The sequence below is a fragment of the Saimiri boliviensis genome, chromosome 20 (genome assembly GCF_048565385.1).
Source record: "Saimiri boliviensis isolate mSaiBol1 chromosome 20, mSaiBol1.pri, whole genome shotgun sequence".
Lineage (NCBI taxonomy): Eukaryota > Metazoa > Chordata > Mammalia > Primates > Cebidae > Saimiri > Saimiri boliviensis.
The window spans coordinates 21,059,238-21,076,451 of record NC_133468.1 but is presented as its reverse complement, the minus strand read 5'-3'; the positions used below and the strand labels follow the sequence as shown (position 1 = coordinate 21,076,451).

The 17,214-nt window shown below is 37.1% G+C and overlaps 1 long non-coding RNA gene across 3 annotated transcripts in view; it reads left to right on the top strand.

Moving 5' to 3' along the window:
• Nucleotides 1-17,214, top strand: part of LOC141582492 (uncharacterized) — a 75,161-nt gene that overhangs the window by 42,595 nt on the left and 15,352 nt on the right. For all 3 annotated transcript variants that reach the window (XR_012515346.1, XR_012515345.1, XR_012515347.1), the window contains exon 3: nt 10,041-10,100. This is a non-coding gene — a long non-coding RNA (uncharacterized LOC141582492). The remainder of the gene's footprint in view (nt 1-10,040; nt 10,101-17,214) is intronic.

Below are 17,214 nucleotides of genomic sequence, written 5' to 3'. Positions count from 1 at the left end.
TAGATTGCTGGACTAGTTTTAATAAATATCTTACGCTTTAGCATTATTACAATGCTCCATAAATGTGTGTCTTAAAAATGAGGGCATTGCTGGCTGGGCGTGGTGGCTCACACCTGTAATCCCAGCACTTTGGAAGGCTGAGGTGGGTGGATCACAAGGTCAGGCGTTTGAGACCAGCCTGACCAACATTGTGAAACTCCATCTCTACTAAAAACTACAAAACATTAGCCGGACATGGTGGCAGGTGCCTTTAGTTCCAGCTACTTGGGAGGCTGAGCCAGGAGAATCGCTTGAACCTTCAACCTGGGAGGCAGAGGTTGCAATGAGCCACAATCTCGTCACTGCATTCCAGCTTGGGTGACAGTGTAAGACTCCATCTCAAAACAACAACAACAAAAAAAACAAGATCAGGGCATTGCTAACGCCAGTGTCATAAGTTAAATTGTGGCCCCCTACTGTTGATCTGTTACAGTGCAAACCCCTAGTACCTCAGAATGTGACTTTATTTGGAAATAGAGTCATTGCATATATAATCAGTTAAGATGAAATTATCCTGGAATAAAGTGGACTTCTAATCTAATGTGAATGGTACACACTTAAAAGGGAAAATTTGAACACAGACACACATATACAGGGATAATTTCATGTGAACATGAAGAAAAATATTAGTCAGGGAAAGCCAAAGATAGCCAGCAAACCCCTAGAACAGGTGTCCCCAAACTTTTTACACAGGGGGCCAGTTCACTGTCCCTCAGACCGTTGGAAGGCCACCACATACTGTGCTCCTCTCACTGACCACCAATGAAAGAGGTGCCCCTTCCTGAAGTGCGGCAGGGGGCCGGATAAATGGCCTCAGGGGGCCACATGCGGCCCGCGGGCCATAGTTTGGGGATGCCTGCCCTAGAAGCTTAGAGACAGGTATGGAAAAGATTGTCCCACATAGTTCTCACACAGAACCAATCCTGACAACACCTTGATTTGGACTTCTAGATTCCACAACTGTGAGCCAATAATTCTTTCTGGTTTTAAGTCACCAGTTTGTGTCACTTTGTTCAGGAACCCTAAGAAATGAATACAAAGAGAAATAAAAGGGCCAGTTGTAACGTGACCAAGAAGAGGGAGAAGAGAAGTTATACCTAAAGAGGTTGTAAGTTGTTCTTGTTGAATCTGTCCCCAGTCTTGCTGACAAATCACTTCACTCATGAGAAATGCCACACGAACATGTCTGTGTGTGTGGTGTCTACTTTTCAGACTCCTAGGTCTCTCTCTCTCTCTCTCTCTCTCTCAGCTGGCACTTACATGCCACCACCAAACTTGCTTGTTAGAAACGTAAAGGCCAGGTACCGGCGGCTCACACCTGTAATCCCAGCATTTTGGGAAGCTGAGGCAGGTGAATCACCTGAGGTCAGGAGTTCAAGAACATGGTGACATCCCGACAACTGTGACCAACATGGTGAAACCCCAACACTACTAAAAATACAAAAAATTAGCTGGGCATGGTGGCGCATGCCTGTTCTCCCAGCTGCTCAGGAGGCTGAGGCAAGAGAACTGCTTGAACGGGGGAGGCACAATTGCACTCCAGCCTGGGTGGGCAACAAGAGCAAAACTCCATCTCAAAAAAAAAAAAAAAAAAAAAAAAAAAAAAAGAAAGAAAGAAAGAAAGAAAAGAAAAGAAATTTAAAGTGGTAGCAGCAAGAGGATTCCCACTGCTGTGAAGGCACTGGAGAGCAATGAAGGCTAGGATTGCCAGTGACTGAAGTCCCTATTTAGGTAATTTGGGGCATTTCCACCTCATCAAAACTCTTCTATTTTATCTCTCTCTCTCCCTTATCTTTTCCTCAACATTGAATTTTGATTCCTAGAAATTTTTTTTTAAGAGACAGGGTTGTGCTCTGTCACCTAGGCTTGAGTGCAGTGGTATATGATAATAGTTCACTGCAGCCTCGATCTCCTATACTTAAGCAGTCCTGCTGCCTCCGCCTCTTGAATAGCTGGGACTATAGGTGCACACTACTTACTGAACCTGGCTAATTCTTTCACTTTTTATAGAGACAGGAGTCTCACATTGTTGCTCAGGCTGGTCCTGAATTCCTGGGCCCGAGAGATCTTCCCACCTCAGCCTCCCAAAGTGCTGGGATTATAGGCATGAACCACCATGCCTGACTTGATTTCAAGAATTAAGACTATGTTTTCTGTTTCTCTTGTCCTATTTATTGACCTGCGTGACTCTCAGATATTCTGAATAAATAGTGTTTGCAATCTAGGTTTGTTTTTTGGTTTCAGAAGTGGTGAAAAAAAAAGAACTTCAAGTTTTAAATAAACTTTTATTTTCAAATTTAAAATGGTGAGGGTTGTAATGATAGAATCAGAAAGGACGGACCAAAAATGTAAACAACATTGATGGAGAACTGTTTCCTTCTGCTTCTCAGATCTTCCTTCTCTTGGTGGGAGTTTTAAAACAATTGGGAGCCATATTGAAAACCCCCTCCTCCTTGTGGTGGCTACTTAGAAAGTCCTGGAATTCACTCTGATTGGACCAACTTGGATTATGTGTCCATTTATGAGTCAGTCACTGTGAAAATTCTTCAGATTGACTTGGGCTTAGATTGAATACATTTATTTGAGGTTCTGATGGAGCATGGATTAAAGTCATAGAGAGATTTTCTAAAGAAATTAAGGGGTTGTCATCAGAATAATGGGGAGATAATTGTGGTTATTAAATATAAAAGAATTTTGCTTAACTCATCTTTAAAAAATTCACTATGAACTCTGTAGAAGGTACTGTGCAAGGTACTGAGTATTCAGATTTGAATAAGACATGGTTCTACTTTTGAGAGGTTTGTCGTCTACTGAGGAGACAACTGTGTAAGACAATAAATATACTAGTGTCTTATGTGTTTTGTAACAGAAGCACAAGTGAAGTGGTATATGAAGAGAGGGGAGGTAAAAGTTACTAGTATTCACTCCATCTGGGGCACAGCAGGTCTTGGAGTTGGTGGAGAGTTTGAAAATACTCCACATAATGAGTTTTTTAAATTGGATTTGATAAATGAGGGTAAAAGAGTTGGAGAGGGGGAGGGAGGCATTAAAGCAGAGCAACAACATGTTTCTACCCGTTATAAACAGGAGACAGTTTCTGTGAGGATGGCCTGCCACCTCTAAACTACTAAAATAATTGGACTTTAAACCTTCATGTCTGGCTGTTTGTGTGCCTGTGCATTCCAGAGGTTATGTTTGATTTTGTCTGTTTTTTTTTAAACAATTATAATCATAAAGAATTATGACATATACTATATTTATTGTGTGGGGGTGATCAAGAGTGGAGTCTGACAGGCAAATGTATTTAAGTGATAAAGAACTCATCTAATCCTTATCTACATTATAAACATGTAAACAGTCATTAATTTCAGGACAATGCCATTTTATGTTTCCATATTATTTCTACTTCTTTTATCTGGGGACATCAGTTTTTATAGTTAAATACTCAAATTCACTGGAATGTTAAAATTTTAAATTCAGAGTTCTATTGATGTTTTCATAAAAATAGTTGATGGTCAGGTGAGGTGCCTGACGCCTGTAATCCCAGCATTTTGGGAGGCCGAGATAGGTGAATCACCTGAGGTCAGGAGTTCAAGGCCAGCCTGACCAACATAGAGAAATACTGTCTCTACTAAAAATACAAAATTAGCTGGGCATGTTGGTGCATGCCTGTAATCCCAGCTACTTGGGAGGCTGAGGCAGGAGAATCTCTTGAACTGGGGAGGTGGAGGTTGCAGTGACATAAACAGCCCCTTACAATAGCCCTTCTTGCCCACTAGCCTGTGGTTTTATCAAATATTTTGTTATATATAGTATCTTCAGGCATTACATCAGAATATGAAAGTGATGATTCAGCAAATTTGTTAAAGTTTCATTTTATGGTGATGCATTTTATGAGGGTATATGCATTAAACATCAAGTACAGAAAGCACATACCCATGTAAGTATAAATATATGTATATGTGACATTTATACTACTATAAATAAGCCTGTGTGGCTATACAAAAAAAAAAAAAGCAAAATATGTTTAAATATTTATTTCCTAAGCCTAGCGCTAAAAGATTCCACTTCTAAGCACTGTGAGCCTACCAGACAAATGCTGACCTAAACTGAAAACTTTGAAATATGCCTTAGGAGACAGAAGATTTTGATTCTGTAGCAAAGATGTAGAGGGCCGATGTCAATGTAGTTCTCCTTCCAAGCATTTTGACTCACTAGCTAGGTCCATTTTCACGTATGATTCTGATGACATTACCTAAGTGGAAAAGGATACTCTTCCTATAATACAAAATCAATCCAACTGCTTTTGACAGTCTTCAGAAAAGAAGAGCCAATAACATTAAACACAGTGAAGACCTGGGGACTCAGGAAACTCAGGAAAGCCTTCTACCTTAAATGTATTAAGAGATTGTTTGAAGCAACAATTTCACTATCCTGGCAGATGTGTTTCATTGGTTTTGATGTTTATATATATATATATATATATATATATATATATATATATATATGATCTTTTATTATCTATCAATGGGCAAACGATTGGACACCACTAATGTATACCATGATTAAAACATAAATACAATACAACAATAACAAAAAAGAAAATCCTATCTTTTAGAAAGTTATCTGAACTTATTATACGTTATTTTAGTATTTACTTATTTATTTATTTTAGAGAGAAGGTCTCACTCTGTTGTCCAGGCTGAACACAGTGGTTCTACTTTTGAGAGGTTTATCAAAACATCAATAGAAGTCCTGTGCTTAACTCATCCTCTGCCTCAGGCTCTCTAGTAGCTGAGACTACAGGTGTGGGCCACCATGCCCAGCTAATGAAGACGGAGTTTTGCTATGTTGCTCAGGCTAGTCTGGAACTTCTGTCCTAAGTGATCATTTCGCCTCAGTCTCTCAAAGCACTGAGATTTCAGATGTGAAGTCACTGTACCCAGCCCTTAACAGCATATTTTAAAGAAAAACACAGAAACTTTAATCCCTGGAAGAACTTTCTACAGTATGGCATGGGGGCTGGGAGGGTGTTCTGCTATATTTGGTAAAGGACTGCACAGAGTAAGTGTTAGAAAAATTCAGATTACCTGATGTACTGGAAAAAACAAAACAAAACAAAACAAAACAGGAGTAGAATATAAACCAGCAGAGCATTTGGAAAAGAATACTGAACAATGAACTGGCTGGCCTGGATGAAGCCCTGAATCCTCCACTAATTACGTCAGATACAATTCATTTAATCTCTCTGAGCTTCTTGTGTAAAATGGATGTTTTTGCATTTGTTTAGTCAAACTCATGTTATTGTGACACAAACTGTATAACATATTTAGGTGATTTATACATTTTGTCAATTCAAGATTTAAATCTTGCACATTTATGAAGACTTACCTAAAACACGACAGGGAATGACCTAGAAGACAAGTTACCTTACATCAAATTCTTCCCTTGTAGTTTACAGGCAAGTCACATGCATGAATCAAGTAGAGAATGAGGGAGAGTGAATTATGATGTCTTTTCGAATACACACACACACACGTAGAGAGCAGCTAGAAGCATTAAGTATGTCTATTGAGTTTTATTTTCTCCTCCTCCAATAACTGGACTTTTGTTGGGCTCCACTTCTAATGACTTTTTATATATATGTTCTCCATAGCTTTCTCTCAATCATTTTTGCTGTATCCTTTCTCACAAGATGAACTGAACTACTCTTCCATCAATCCAAGGTGAATCTTCCTGCATACTTCACTGTTAAAACTATGCCAGCTACTTACAGCCAGCAAGAGTTCTGATTGTCCAGTGTCCATGCATTATTGTTGATGACCCGTACCATGCTAGTTATTAAGTATTGGCTTTATGTGGATACGTTTGGTCCATATTTCTATTCTCCTTTCCAAACACTGCACCTGGAAGTCTTGCCAACGTGTTAAGGTTATTGCTAAACCTTAACACATTGTCTGTTTTCCTCAAACTGGTTTTTCTTTTCTCTAGAGCTTATTTTGGTATAGGGTTTATTGTTTAGTTGTCTCGCTTTCTCCACTACTTATTAAGCGCTTTGTCTCTTCAATTTTGAAAACGCTGTTGTACACTTTTTTGTTTCGTTGATAATTACTGTACCTAAGTTGAGGATGATTTCTTTGAATCATTGCACTATTATTATTTTTTGCTCCTAGTTCATTTTCTCTCTAATTTCATAACCAACGTTTACAGATTAACCTTAATAAAGTCATCTTTTACTTTAAAAACCTCAATGCTATTTCTCTAGTTGATAAAAATCACTATTCAGCTGGCTTCATAGTAATATTTTGGGTCCAGTATACCTTCTGTTTCATAGTTTCATCCCCACATTCTATGCTGTGTTCAAGTGCACTGAGATTCGTTTCCATTATATTCTAATCAGAAAGGACTTCATGGAAGAAGTAGTATCTTATAAATGTCAGGAACTCTGCTTTAGGTTTGTATGAAACCCTGAACAAATCCCTTATAATACTAATTTTCTCACTAGATCAAGTTTCCAAACCTACCCACCTCTATGGTGCCTTCCATGATTTTTGCACAGTAAAATGTGATTTGTCCGTATTTGAAAACTTCATGGTAGTTTGTTCCTGTTTAAAAATGACGTACCACTTTCTGCCTTTCATTATAGTGATTTTCTTATATTTGTAGTTCTCCCTCATTAAGTTTCAAGCTCCTTGAGAGAAAGAATTTTATCTTATATTCTTTGCAGTATATTTGACTATATTTATATTTGGGTTTTTGCAGTATCAAAGGCCATTGACTTGAAAGATTACAACAGGCAAAATAATGCTTGTTTTGACTCTCATTTCCAGGACTGCAACTAAACTAACATATGAAACTCTCTCTCACACACACACACACAGACACGTTAGAAGTGGAGCCCAACAAAAATCCAGTTTTTGGAAGAGGAGAAAATAATATATACACATATATACTAAAATTCATCATCAATGGTATGCTGGTACATCAGGTTATCAGTCTTCCTAGCACATAACCTGTGTCCATCTTTATTGTCCTCTACTGAATATGGCAGGACACCCTCTCAAACCCCATGTCATACTGTAGACAGTTCTTTTAGAAAATGTGTTTCATTCAATAATCGGAATGAATTTTTCCTCTTATGCATAAATTTAGAAAACACAATTGCTACTAGTTGTGTTTTCTTGACTAACATATTTTAACATGATATCTTATTCCATTGGCACATAAAATCAGTGCTTCCAGGAAAATAAAAAGTAGCTAACCTATTTATTTTTTAAAATTCATGCTCTAGATGAAAGAAACTTTAAAGTGCTGCCAATTTACAAACTTTTCTCTCTGAAAATCACATGGCAATTTTCCCAGGTGATGTTGTTTCTGCAGCTGTTTAAACCCCATTAAAATTTCACATTCAATAATGGATTCTATTAATCTTTTAGAAGACAGTTACTTTAAAAGACAACAGTTAAATGAGACGAAGAGTGATGATGCCTCATCAGTATATGGAGTGAAACTAAAAGTCTTAAATATATCTTCATCTACTGAGGTCACTATCATGAAGATGAACTATCTCCTTATCCCACAAGATGGCTCTTGGTGACATTTCCTGAACCAGAATTTTATAATGGATGAACCTTAGATGTAAATTATTATGAATGTACATACAATTTTAATGACCATTTATTCATTCTGCAAAATTGTATTAAGTGGCCACAATGTCCTGGGAATTGTGTGAAAAGCTAAACCTATAAAGAAGATTTTTTTCTAAATGTATTCTTTAAAATATTTACTGCAATAGATGCTCTTTGGAGAAAAAAAATCTCTTGTCAAATAATGCTGGGACATATCTCTATCTCCCTTTCAGAAATGTATTTGCATATTAGCGTATGACAACGTCAGATAATTTCAGCACTAAAAAAACACCCTGCTTGAGTTTGTATACTACAGTTTCCACGACACTTTTCTGACGAGGAAGTGTTTGTTTTTCTGTTCCCTGCTTGCCTGGTCATAACAGTCGCCAACAATACTCTGGAGAAGCCTGAGGGACTTCTTATCCTCTCAGGATAGCTCAAAAAGTCTTGACTACACAGTGACATAGACATAATGAAGAAGACACGTATCTCATAGGAGACTTGTACCCTGTATGAAAGAAGAATAGGATTTCAATTTTTATCCTCACTCACAATGTGTTTAAGAAAATCACTTCACCTCTCTGGGCCAAATTATTGCCATTGCATAAAAATAAAAATAACAATGAATTTGTACTCTAAAGATGAGGCGCAAACCTTATGATTGATTGCCGTTATGATGCTGATGTCATCACCTTATGATGATATCCCCACCAACTTTGAGAATGATAATGTATGCTTATAATACCATTAGGATGAAATATAAACTATAGTATATCTAACAAGTTATGAACACAAGTGAACAACATGTTGGGTGTATTTCACATCCAGGTTCTATAGCTTATTTAAAGAGAAATGGCTCTCCCAAAGAGACATCTGGAGATTTTGGGTGATTTTCCCCCAGTTTTCTGAAATACAGCACGAAAAGGTTTTTACTGTTTACTGATACATAATTAGATTGGGTTATGTATGTCCATGAAATAGTTGATAAAGAAATATATGATTGACTTGAACAGTTGAAAGAGTGTAAAATTTCGTAATAAAGAAAAGCAGTTATTAAGAATTTTTAAGGAGCCAGTGTGCCCAGATAAAATTGAATGCTGTAATGATACTTAATGTAAATTCAATCCAAAGCAGCCATTTTATGGAAACCCAACGAGTTAATCAACACTATTTCAGAGGTGAAATGGACATAGGCAAGGGATTTCTACTATTTTATTAATAAATAATTTTTGTTACACTTTTTTTTTTTTCTTTTTTTTATTGCATTTTAGGTTTTGGGGTACATGTGATGAACATGCAAGATTGTTGCATAGGTACACACATGGCAGTGTGCTTTGCTGCCTTCTGTCCCCTCACCTGTATCTGTCATTTCTCCCCATGCTATCTCTTCCCACCTCCCCACCCCCCGCCCCTCCCCCATTTCCCCCCAACAGACCCCAGTGTGTAGTGCTCCCCTCCCTGTGTCCATGTGTTCTCATTGTTCAACACCCGCCTATGAGCGAGAATATACGCCAAAAGCAATGGCAACAAAAGCCAAAATAGACAAATGGGACCTAATCAAACTCCACAGCTTCTGCACGGCAAAAGAAACAGTCAGTAGAGTGAATCGGCAACCAACAGAATGGGAAAAAATTTTTGCAGTCTACCCATCTGACAAGGGGCTGATATCCAGAATTTACAAAGAACTAAAGCAGATCTACAAGAAAAAAACAAACAAGCCCATTCAAAAATGGGCAAAGGATATGAACAGATACTTTACAAAAGAAGACATACAGGAGGCCAACAAACATATGAAAAAATGCTCATCATCACTGGTCATCAGAGAAATGCAAATCAAAACCACATTGAGATACCATCTCACACCAGTTAGAATGGCGATCATTAAAAAATCGGGAAACAACAGATGCTGGAGAGGATGTGGAGAAATAGGAACACTTTTACACTGTTGGTGGGAATGTAAATTAATTCAACCATTGTGGAAGACAGTGTGGCGATTCCTCAAGGACTTAAAAATAGAAATCCCATTTGACCCAGCAATCCCATTACTGGGTATATATCCAAAGGATTATAAATCATTCTACTACAAGGACACGTGCACACGAATGTTCATTGCAGCACTGTTTACAATAGCAAAGACCTGGAACCAACCCAAATGCCCAACGATGATAGACTGGATAGGGAAAATGTGGTACATATACACTTTCTTTTAAATGTGAGAATGAGTTTTTAAAATTCCAAACAGAGGTAAATTTATTACCTGAGTTCTAAATTTGCCCCTAAAGAGCTGTGTGACATTAGGCCATGCCACTTTACTTCTGTACTCTCATATTTTATATATACATAAGAAAAGACTTTGTCCATATCTATTTTCAGGTATAAAAACTCTCATCTATGAAACAATGCAGAGATGTCAGAACTCTGATGAAAATTAAGGTAAGTCAATCTAATACATATTTTCTATTTGCCTCAGTTGAAAATTGACCTTTAATATGAAGTTGTATGAAAATACCAATTCATGGGGAAATGCAATTATAGCTACATTGAGTTAATATAATTTAAGGAAAAATCCACAATTCAAATGGTATTGGATGTATATCTGAGAGACTGTTAACAGTCTAATAAGTTAATAAATATGAAGGAATCACAAGACAGACATCATACTCAACCATTACAAAAATTTAGTTGTGTGGTATTTCTACAGAGCCAATGAAAATATCTCATTGAACATCTTTGTGTTTGAGCCATGGAAATAACAATATAGATACATTTTAATAACTTTTTGGTAGCAAGGAATAAATGCAATGTAAAGAGATCACAGCCACATTGCCTGTCTTTAAACTCTAGAACTAAAATTCCCCGGGCAGTTCTTCCTAGTTATGTGCTTTGGGGAAGGAACCCTCATTCTCTGTGGTTCACTTTTCTCATCTGAAAAGCAGGCATAATAATAGTATGTATCTTACAAGACGCTTTGGGTTAATTAAATTAGCAATACATGCAAAACATAGTAACTGTCTCTTATGGAAAGAGATTTATTAATTTAAACAATTTTTAAGATTAATACTCAAAAGCTTCTGTTTCAATAAAGGTAAAAGGAGCTTGATTCATACTAATTATTCTGCTAATACAATAATAAACAAGTATTAAAACAACTGCTATAAAATAATTGTCTAAAGCACTGGAAACTAGAAAAGAAACAATTCTTTTTATAAAAGGAAGCAAATTCTGAGAGTTTTGGAATTCAATAGCTTTTCTCCAAAGGAATCTCTGGTATACCTTGGATCCTTCAGGGTGCAAGGTTTACAAAACCCAGAAGAAAGCTACATCTGGGAGAATAAAGACTTGGACAGAAATTAAAGCAGCTCCATGTTTGAGAAATATTTGGGGTTCAATTCTCAACAAGTTAGAGGGTTTCAGTAAACACCTTGGGATTTGCACAGAAATCCCAGAAGAACCATGCCTTACAAGTAAAGATAAAAGGCTATATCCTCGTTCTAAGAGCAAAACCAGTATTCTTAACAGCCCCACTTAAAACAGAGTTTAAATCAGATCAAATCAAACTTCTAATGCCCTACTGAAACAAAACACATTTTTTAAAAAAAGGATGGAATAATATAGATTTTCTACAACGTAGTATGCATAATGTCCAGTGTGCAGCTAAAATTTACTGCAGGAAAATCGAACACAAAATTAAAAATAAAAGAAAACAGAAATAGACGTACAGATGACCCAGATACTGGAATTAGCAATGAAATTCTATAAACCAGATTTAATAAACATTAAAATGGGTTTTATACATATATAAGAGGAATGAGGAAAATATGGTGAAAATAGGTAAATAGATAAAGAGTCAAAGCAGAGATGGAAAAATCTAAAAAGGAACCACATGGGGTTATTACAAGAGAATAATATATCATCTATAGTATAACAGATCATTGGATGGACTGGACACAGCAAAAAAATGAATCAACATGTGAAAACAAATAAAATATAAAAGATGCTGGAATCCCCCAAACACTTTAAGCCTTGAGAAAGATGTGACTGTGGTCTGAGTCACATATGGTTGCAACTTCTGTTCTCTGATTATAGGTTAACTAGCTTTCCTATTTTTTTATTCTGTACAATGACTGGAGAGAATTAAATGATGTAAGGGACAAAAACCTCCTGCTTTCCTAATTAATAACCCTTGTTATAGATTAACTTCCTCTTTGTTGTCTTGCTTTGCTTAGACAAGATGACAGAAAACACATTTTTGTTACATCCTGTGTAAAACATGTTAAATGCTCACTTCCTAAATGAAGTACTGCCTATAACCAGACAAATTGCCATAATTACATGTCAAATTTGTGTGAATAATGTTATAATTTTGCTAAAAACTCATTTGTCTCTGCCTATAGACTGAAACCTTAACTTCTCTGCTTTGGAAGGTCGACTCCATTGCTTTGGAAGGGGAGTTTCTGGATGATCTGTTCTCACACATACTGGAATAAGCTTTTTAAATTTGATCCTGACCCTTTTGGTTAATTTAAGTTGGCAAACAGATACAAGAACATATTACCAGAAATTATTTGAACTGAAACACAGAATATATGAAAATTTTAAAAAATCATAATAGAGCACTTTAGTCTTGCATCATGGCCAGGTGGCTCACATCTGTAATCCCAGCACTTTTGGAGCTGAGGTGAGAGGGTCACTTGGGCCCAGTTCAAGACCAGCCTGGGCAGCATAGCAAGGTTCCATCTCAGAAAAAGGGCCTGTATCATAATACCAAATGATAATATGTATAAGCAGAGGAGAGGATAGAGAAGAAAATAAATATTTGAAGATATAATACTGAAATATTTCTAAAAATGACAGAATATATTGAACCACAAACCTAAAATCCACAAAACTTTAAGCAAAAACAAAAGCAAAAAAGAAAAACACACCTGTGTGCATTATAGTCAGACTATTAAATACAAAAATAAAGAACAAAAATGATAAAAGCCGTTGAATATAATGGAACAAAAATAAGGATTTAACAACAATAAGGATGATAACTCACTTATTATCAGAAAAAAATGAAAGCCATGAGATAGAAAGACATCTTCTAAGTACTGGGGATGGTAGTGAAAGGAGCTGTGAACCTAGTGTTCTATATGCCCTCTCCAAACATCTTTAATAGAAGAAGAATAAATCCTCTTGGAAGGAGGGAATAAAAACTAAAATAATCTGTCATGCAAAAGCAAATAACATCTTTTCAAGCTGAAAAAAACATAGACAACTAAGGGCACCCATATGCAAGAAAAGATTAAGACAATTGAGAATAAATATATGCATACATAAAATGATTATGCTTTTCCTATTAAAAAATGTCTACCCGTTTAAGGAAATAAATACTGATATTCACAGAAGTAAAATATTAGCAAATTTGGTACATAAAATTATACATGTTAAGGTATAATATTAACTTGAGTAGCAATCATTGAGAAATAAAACAAAGTATATCTAATAGATTACAAGGGGAGATCAAATGAAATAATGTGAAGTCCTCAACTAGTACAAAAAAGAAGGAAGAATGGAGCAAAATACCAGATAGAACTTTTAGGAAACACATAGCCAGATGATTGATTTAGACTCAACATAATAATAATGTTATTTGATATATATGGACTAAACACTCCAATTAAAAGAAACATATTGTCAGACTCATTTTAGTGATGAGTCACACTAAAAGCATATGGACAAAAGACTTGAATAGATGTTTATCCGAAGAACACATACAAATGGCAACCAGGTATTATTTTTTATAAAATAATTCAATATCACTAATCATCAGGGAAATGCAAATCAAAATCACAGTGAGACCTTACCTCAGCTGGAATGGTACAATCAAAAATCCAAAAAATAGGAGAGAGATCCAAGATGGCTGATTACTAGCAGCTCAGGATTGTAGCTCCCAGTGAAAGCGCAGAGAAGGAGAGGACGCCACACTTTTAGGCAAATTTTTGTTGCTCATGGATCAGGAGATTCCCAGCGGGGAGCCCCACGGGTCACAAGCGCAACTCTTGTGGCCACCGTGGCGGTTTTGCCGGCGCCCCGGTGCAGCGGTTCTTGGTGCAGAATAAACGGGACTGGGTCCCCTTTTGGTCCACGTTTGGAGCTCCGGGGAGGCAGAGTTGCCTATTCAGCTGATTGAAAAAGGAACTCAAGAAGGAAGCCAGACCAGAGATTCCCGGGCAGAAAAGCACCATGAATCATAACGCCGCTGTTTTGGCCAGCGCAGTGGGTTGCTCAGATTCTGGCGCTGGGAATCAACAAGTTCGACGTCCACTAGGAGATCTAATTTGAAAGTCGGTGATTACAAAGATGACAGGTGGATAAATTTACAATGATGGGAAGAAACCAGCGTAAAAAGGCTGAGAATACTTAAAAGCAGAATGCCTCTCCCTCTACAGGGGATCACAGTTCCTCATCAACAAGAGAACAAGGCCTGATGGAGAACGAGTGTGTTCCATTAACAGATTTAGGCTTCAGAAAGTGGATAATAAGAAACTTCTGTGAGTTAAAAGAACGTGTTCTAGCCCAATGTAAAGAAACTAAGAACCTTGAGAAAAGGTTTGATGAAATCCTAACGAGAATAGACAATCTAGAGAGGAATATAAGTGAATTAATGGAACTGAAGAATACAATATGAGAACTCCATGAAGTATGCACAGGTTTTAACAGTCGAATTGATCAAGCAGAAGAAAGGATATCAGAGGTCAAAGACCAACTTAATAAAACGAGAAGACAAGATAAAGAAGAAAGAGTAAAAAGGAATGAGCAAAGTCTCCAAGAAATATGGGACTATGTGAAAAGACCTAATTTACGTTTGATAGGTGTACCTGAATGTCATGAAGAGAATGAATCCAAGCTGGAAAATATTCTTCAGGATATTATTCAGGAAAACTTTGCTAACCTAGTAAGGCAGGAAAATACTCAACTTCAGGGAATACAGAGAACACCAGAAAGATATTCCTCAAGTAGAGCAACCCCAAGACACGTAATTGTTAGATTCACCAGGGTTGAAATGAAGGAGAAAATTCTAAGGACAGCTAGAGAGAAAGGTCAGGTTACCCATAAAGGGAAGCCTATCAGACTCACAGCAGATCTCTCAGCTGAAACCCTACAAACTAGAAGAGAGTGGGGGTCAATATTCAATATCCTCAAAGAAAAGAATTTTCAAGCCAGAATCTCATATCCAGCCAAATTAAGCTTCATAAATGAAGGAAAAATAAAATAAAATTTTTCACAAACAAGCAAGCACTCAGAGATTTCATCATCACCAGACCTGCTTTACAAGAGCTTCTGAAAGAAGCACCATATACAGAAAGAAACAACCAGTATCAGTCATCCCAAAAACTTACCAAAAGGTAAAGAGTATCTCCATAATGAAGAATCTGTATCAAGTAATGGGCAAAATAGCCAGCTAGCATTAAATGACAATATTAAACTCACAAATATCAATATTAATCCTAAATTTAAATGGATTAAATGCCCCAATCAAAGACACAGACAGGCAAATGAATAAAAAGTTAAAACCCCTTGGTTCACTGTATCCGTATCCATCTCATAAGCAAGGACACAGAAAGACTCAAAACAAAGGGTTGGTGGAAGACTTACCAATCAAATGGAGAGCAAAAAAAGAAAAAAGAAAAGAAAACAGGGGTTGTAACTTTCGTCTCTGACATAATAGGCTTTAATAGTAACAAAGACTAAAAGAAACAAAGAAGGACATTACATAATGGTAAAAGGATCAATGCAACAGCAGGAGTCAATGATCGTAAATATATCTGCACCCAAGATAGGAACACCCAGATACATAAGACAAGTGCTTAATGACTTATAAAGAATCTTGGGGCCGGGCGCGGTGGCTCAAGCCTGTAATCCTAGCACTTTGGGAGGTCGAGGCGGGTGGATCACGAGGTCAAGAGATCGAGACCATCCCGGTCAACATTGTGAAACCCCGTCTCTACTAAAAATACAAAAAATTAGCTGGGCATGGTGGCACGTGCCTGTAATCCCAGCTACTCAGGAGGCTGAGGCAGGAGAATTGCCTGAACCCAGGAGGCGGAGGTTGCGGTGAGCCCAGATAGCGCCATTGCACCCCAGCCTGGGTAACAAAGGCGAAACTCCGTCTCAAAAAAAAAAAAAAAAAAAAAAAAAAAGAATCTTGGACTCCTGCACAATAATAGCGGGAGACTTTGACACCACATTCAACAGATCAACAAGGTAGAAAATTAACAGGGACATCTATGATTTGAACTCAGACCTGGAACAAGTAAACTCAGTGAAGATTTATAGAATTCTTCACCCCAGGTCCACAGAACATACATTTTTCTCAGTATCATATTACACCTATTTTGAAAGTGACCGCATGATTGGAAGTAAATCACTCTTCAGCATTTGCATAGCATTTCACAGACCTGAATGAAATATTGGTTGGCTGTTTGTTACTTTCTTCCCTTATTCCTTCCTGTCTCCACTGGTAAGCACAATTAGTGGCATAAAACAGGTTTTTATTACCTATTTTTAGATTGCATTCCAGTCTGGGCAATACAGCAAGACTCCTGTTCTCTCTCCCCCTTTCTCTTCTCTTTCTTTCTTTCAAAAAAAAAAAAATACAAAAATTAGCAAATGCTAGTAAGGATGTGGAGAAAGAGGAACTCTTATGTAATCTTGGTGGAAATGTAAACAGCCATGATAGAAAACAGTATGGGCCGGATGCTGTGGCTCATACCAGTAATCCCAGCACTTTGGGAGGCCAAGGTGGGCAGAACACCTGAGGTCAGGAGTTGGAGACCAACCTGACCCACATGGTGAAACCCCATCTCTGTTAAAATACAAACATTTGCTGGACATAGTGGCAGGTGCCTGCAGTCCTAGCTATTCAGGAGGCTGAGGCAAGAAAATCACTTTTAGCAGATATAGATTAAATGGAAAGATTAATAATCTTTTAATTTATAACCCAAGATTATTGTTGGTTTGTTTTTAATTGGCTCCCAGGGAGTCACTTCTACTGTTTTGTGATGTTGTTTTTTCCACAAATACATTTCTTCTTCAACAGAAAATCTCAGATTTCCTGCACATCACCCCTCCCCAAAGATTTTAAAGCAATTTCAATCCGATAAGCAGTAATTATTGTGCAATTTATAAATAGGGAGTTACTAAATAATAGACTCTGGTGGTACAATATCATCCCATTTCCCACTCTACCATCTCTTTGAATAAAGATGTTAAGATATCTTGTTAATTTCTTCTAATGAAGTCAGAGCATATGTTTCTCTCAAGAACTATGAGTCACTTTTTACAGTATTTAGGAATTAAAGGTGGTGATATGTTACAGTGGTTTCCAAAAGGTAAGATATTTTGATTTGCACGTAATAGAGGTTGCATTTGAGACCCAGAGGAGTTGTTGCATGCTGAAATTAGTAATACAACTGGTAAAGTCCTAACACTTCAAATTCCTGAATTTAGGTCAAGGTAAAATTATTTTATCACATAAATTTGTTAGAAGAAATGCATGTTC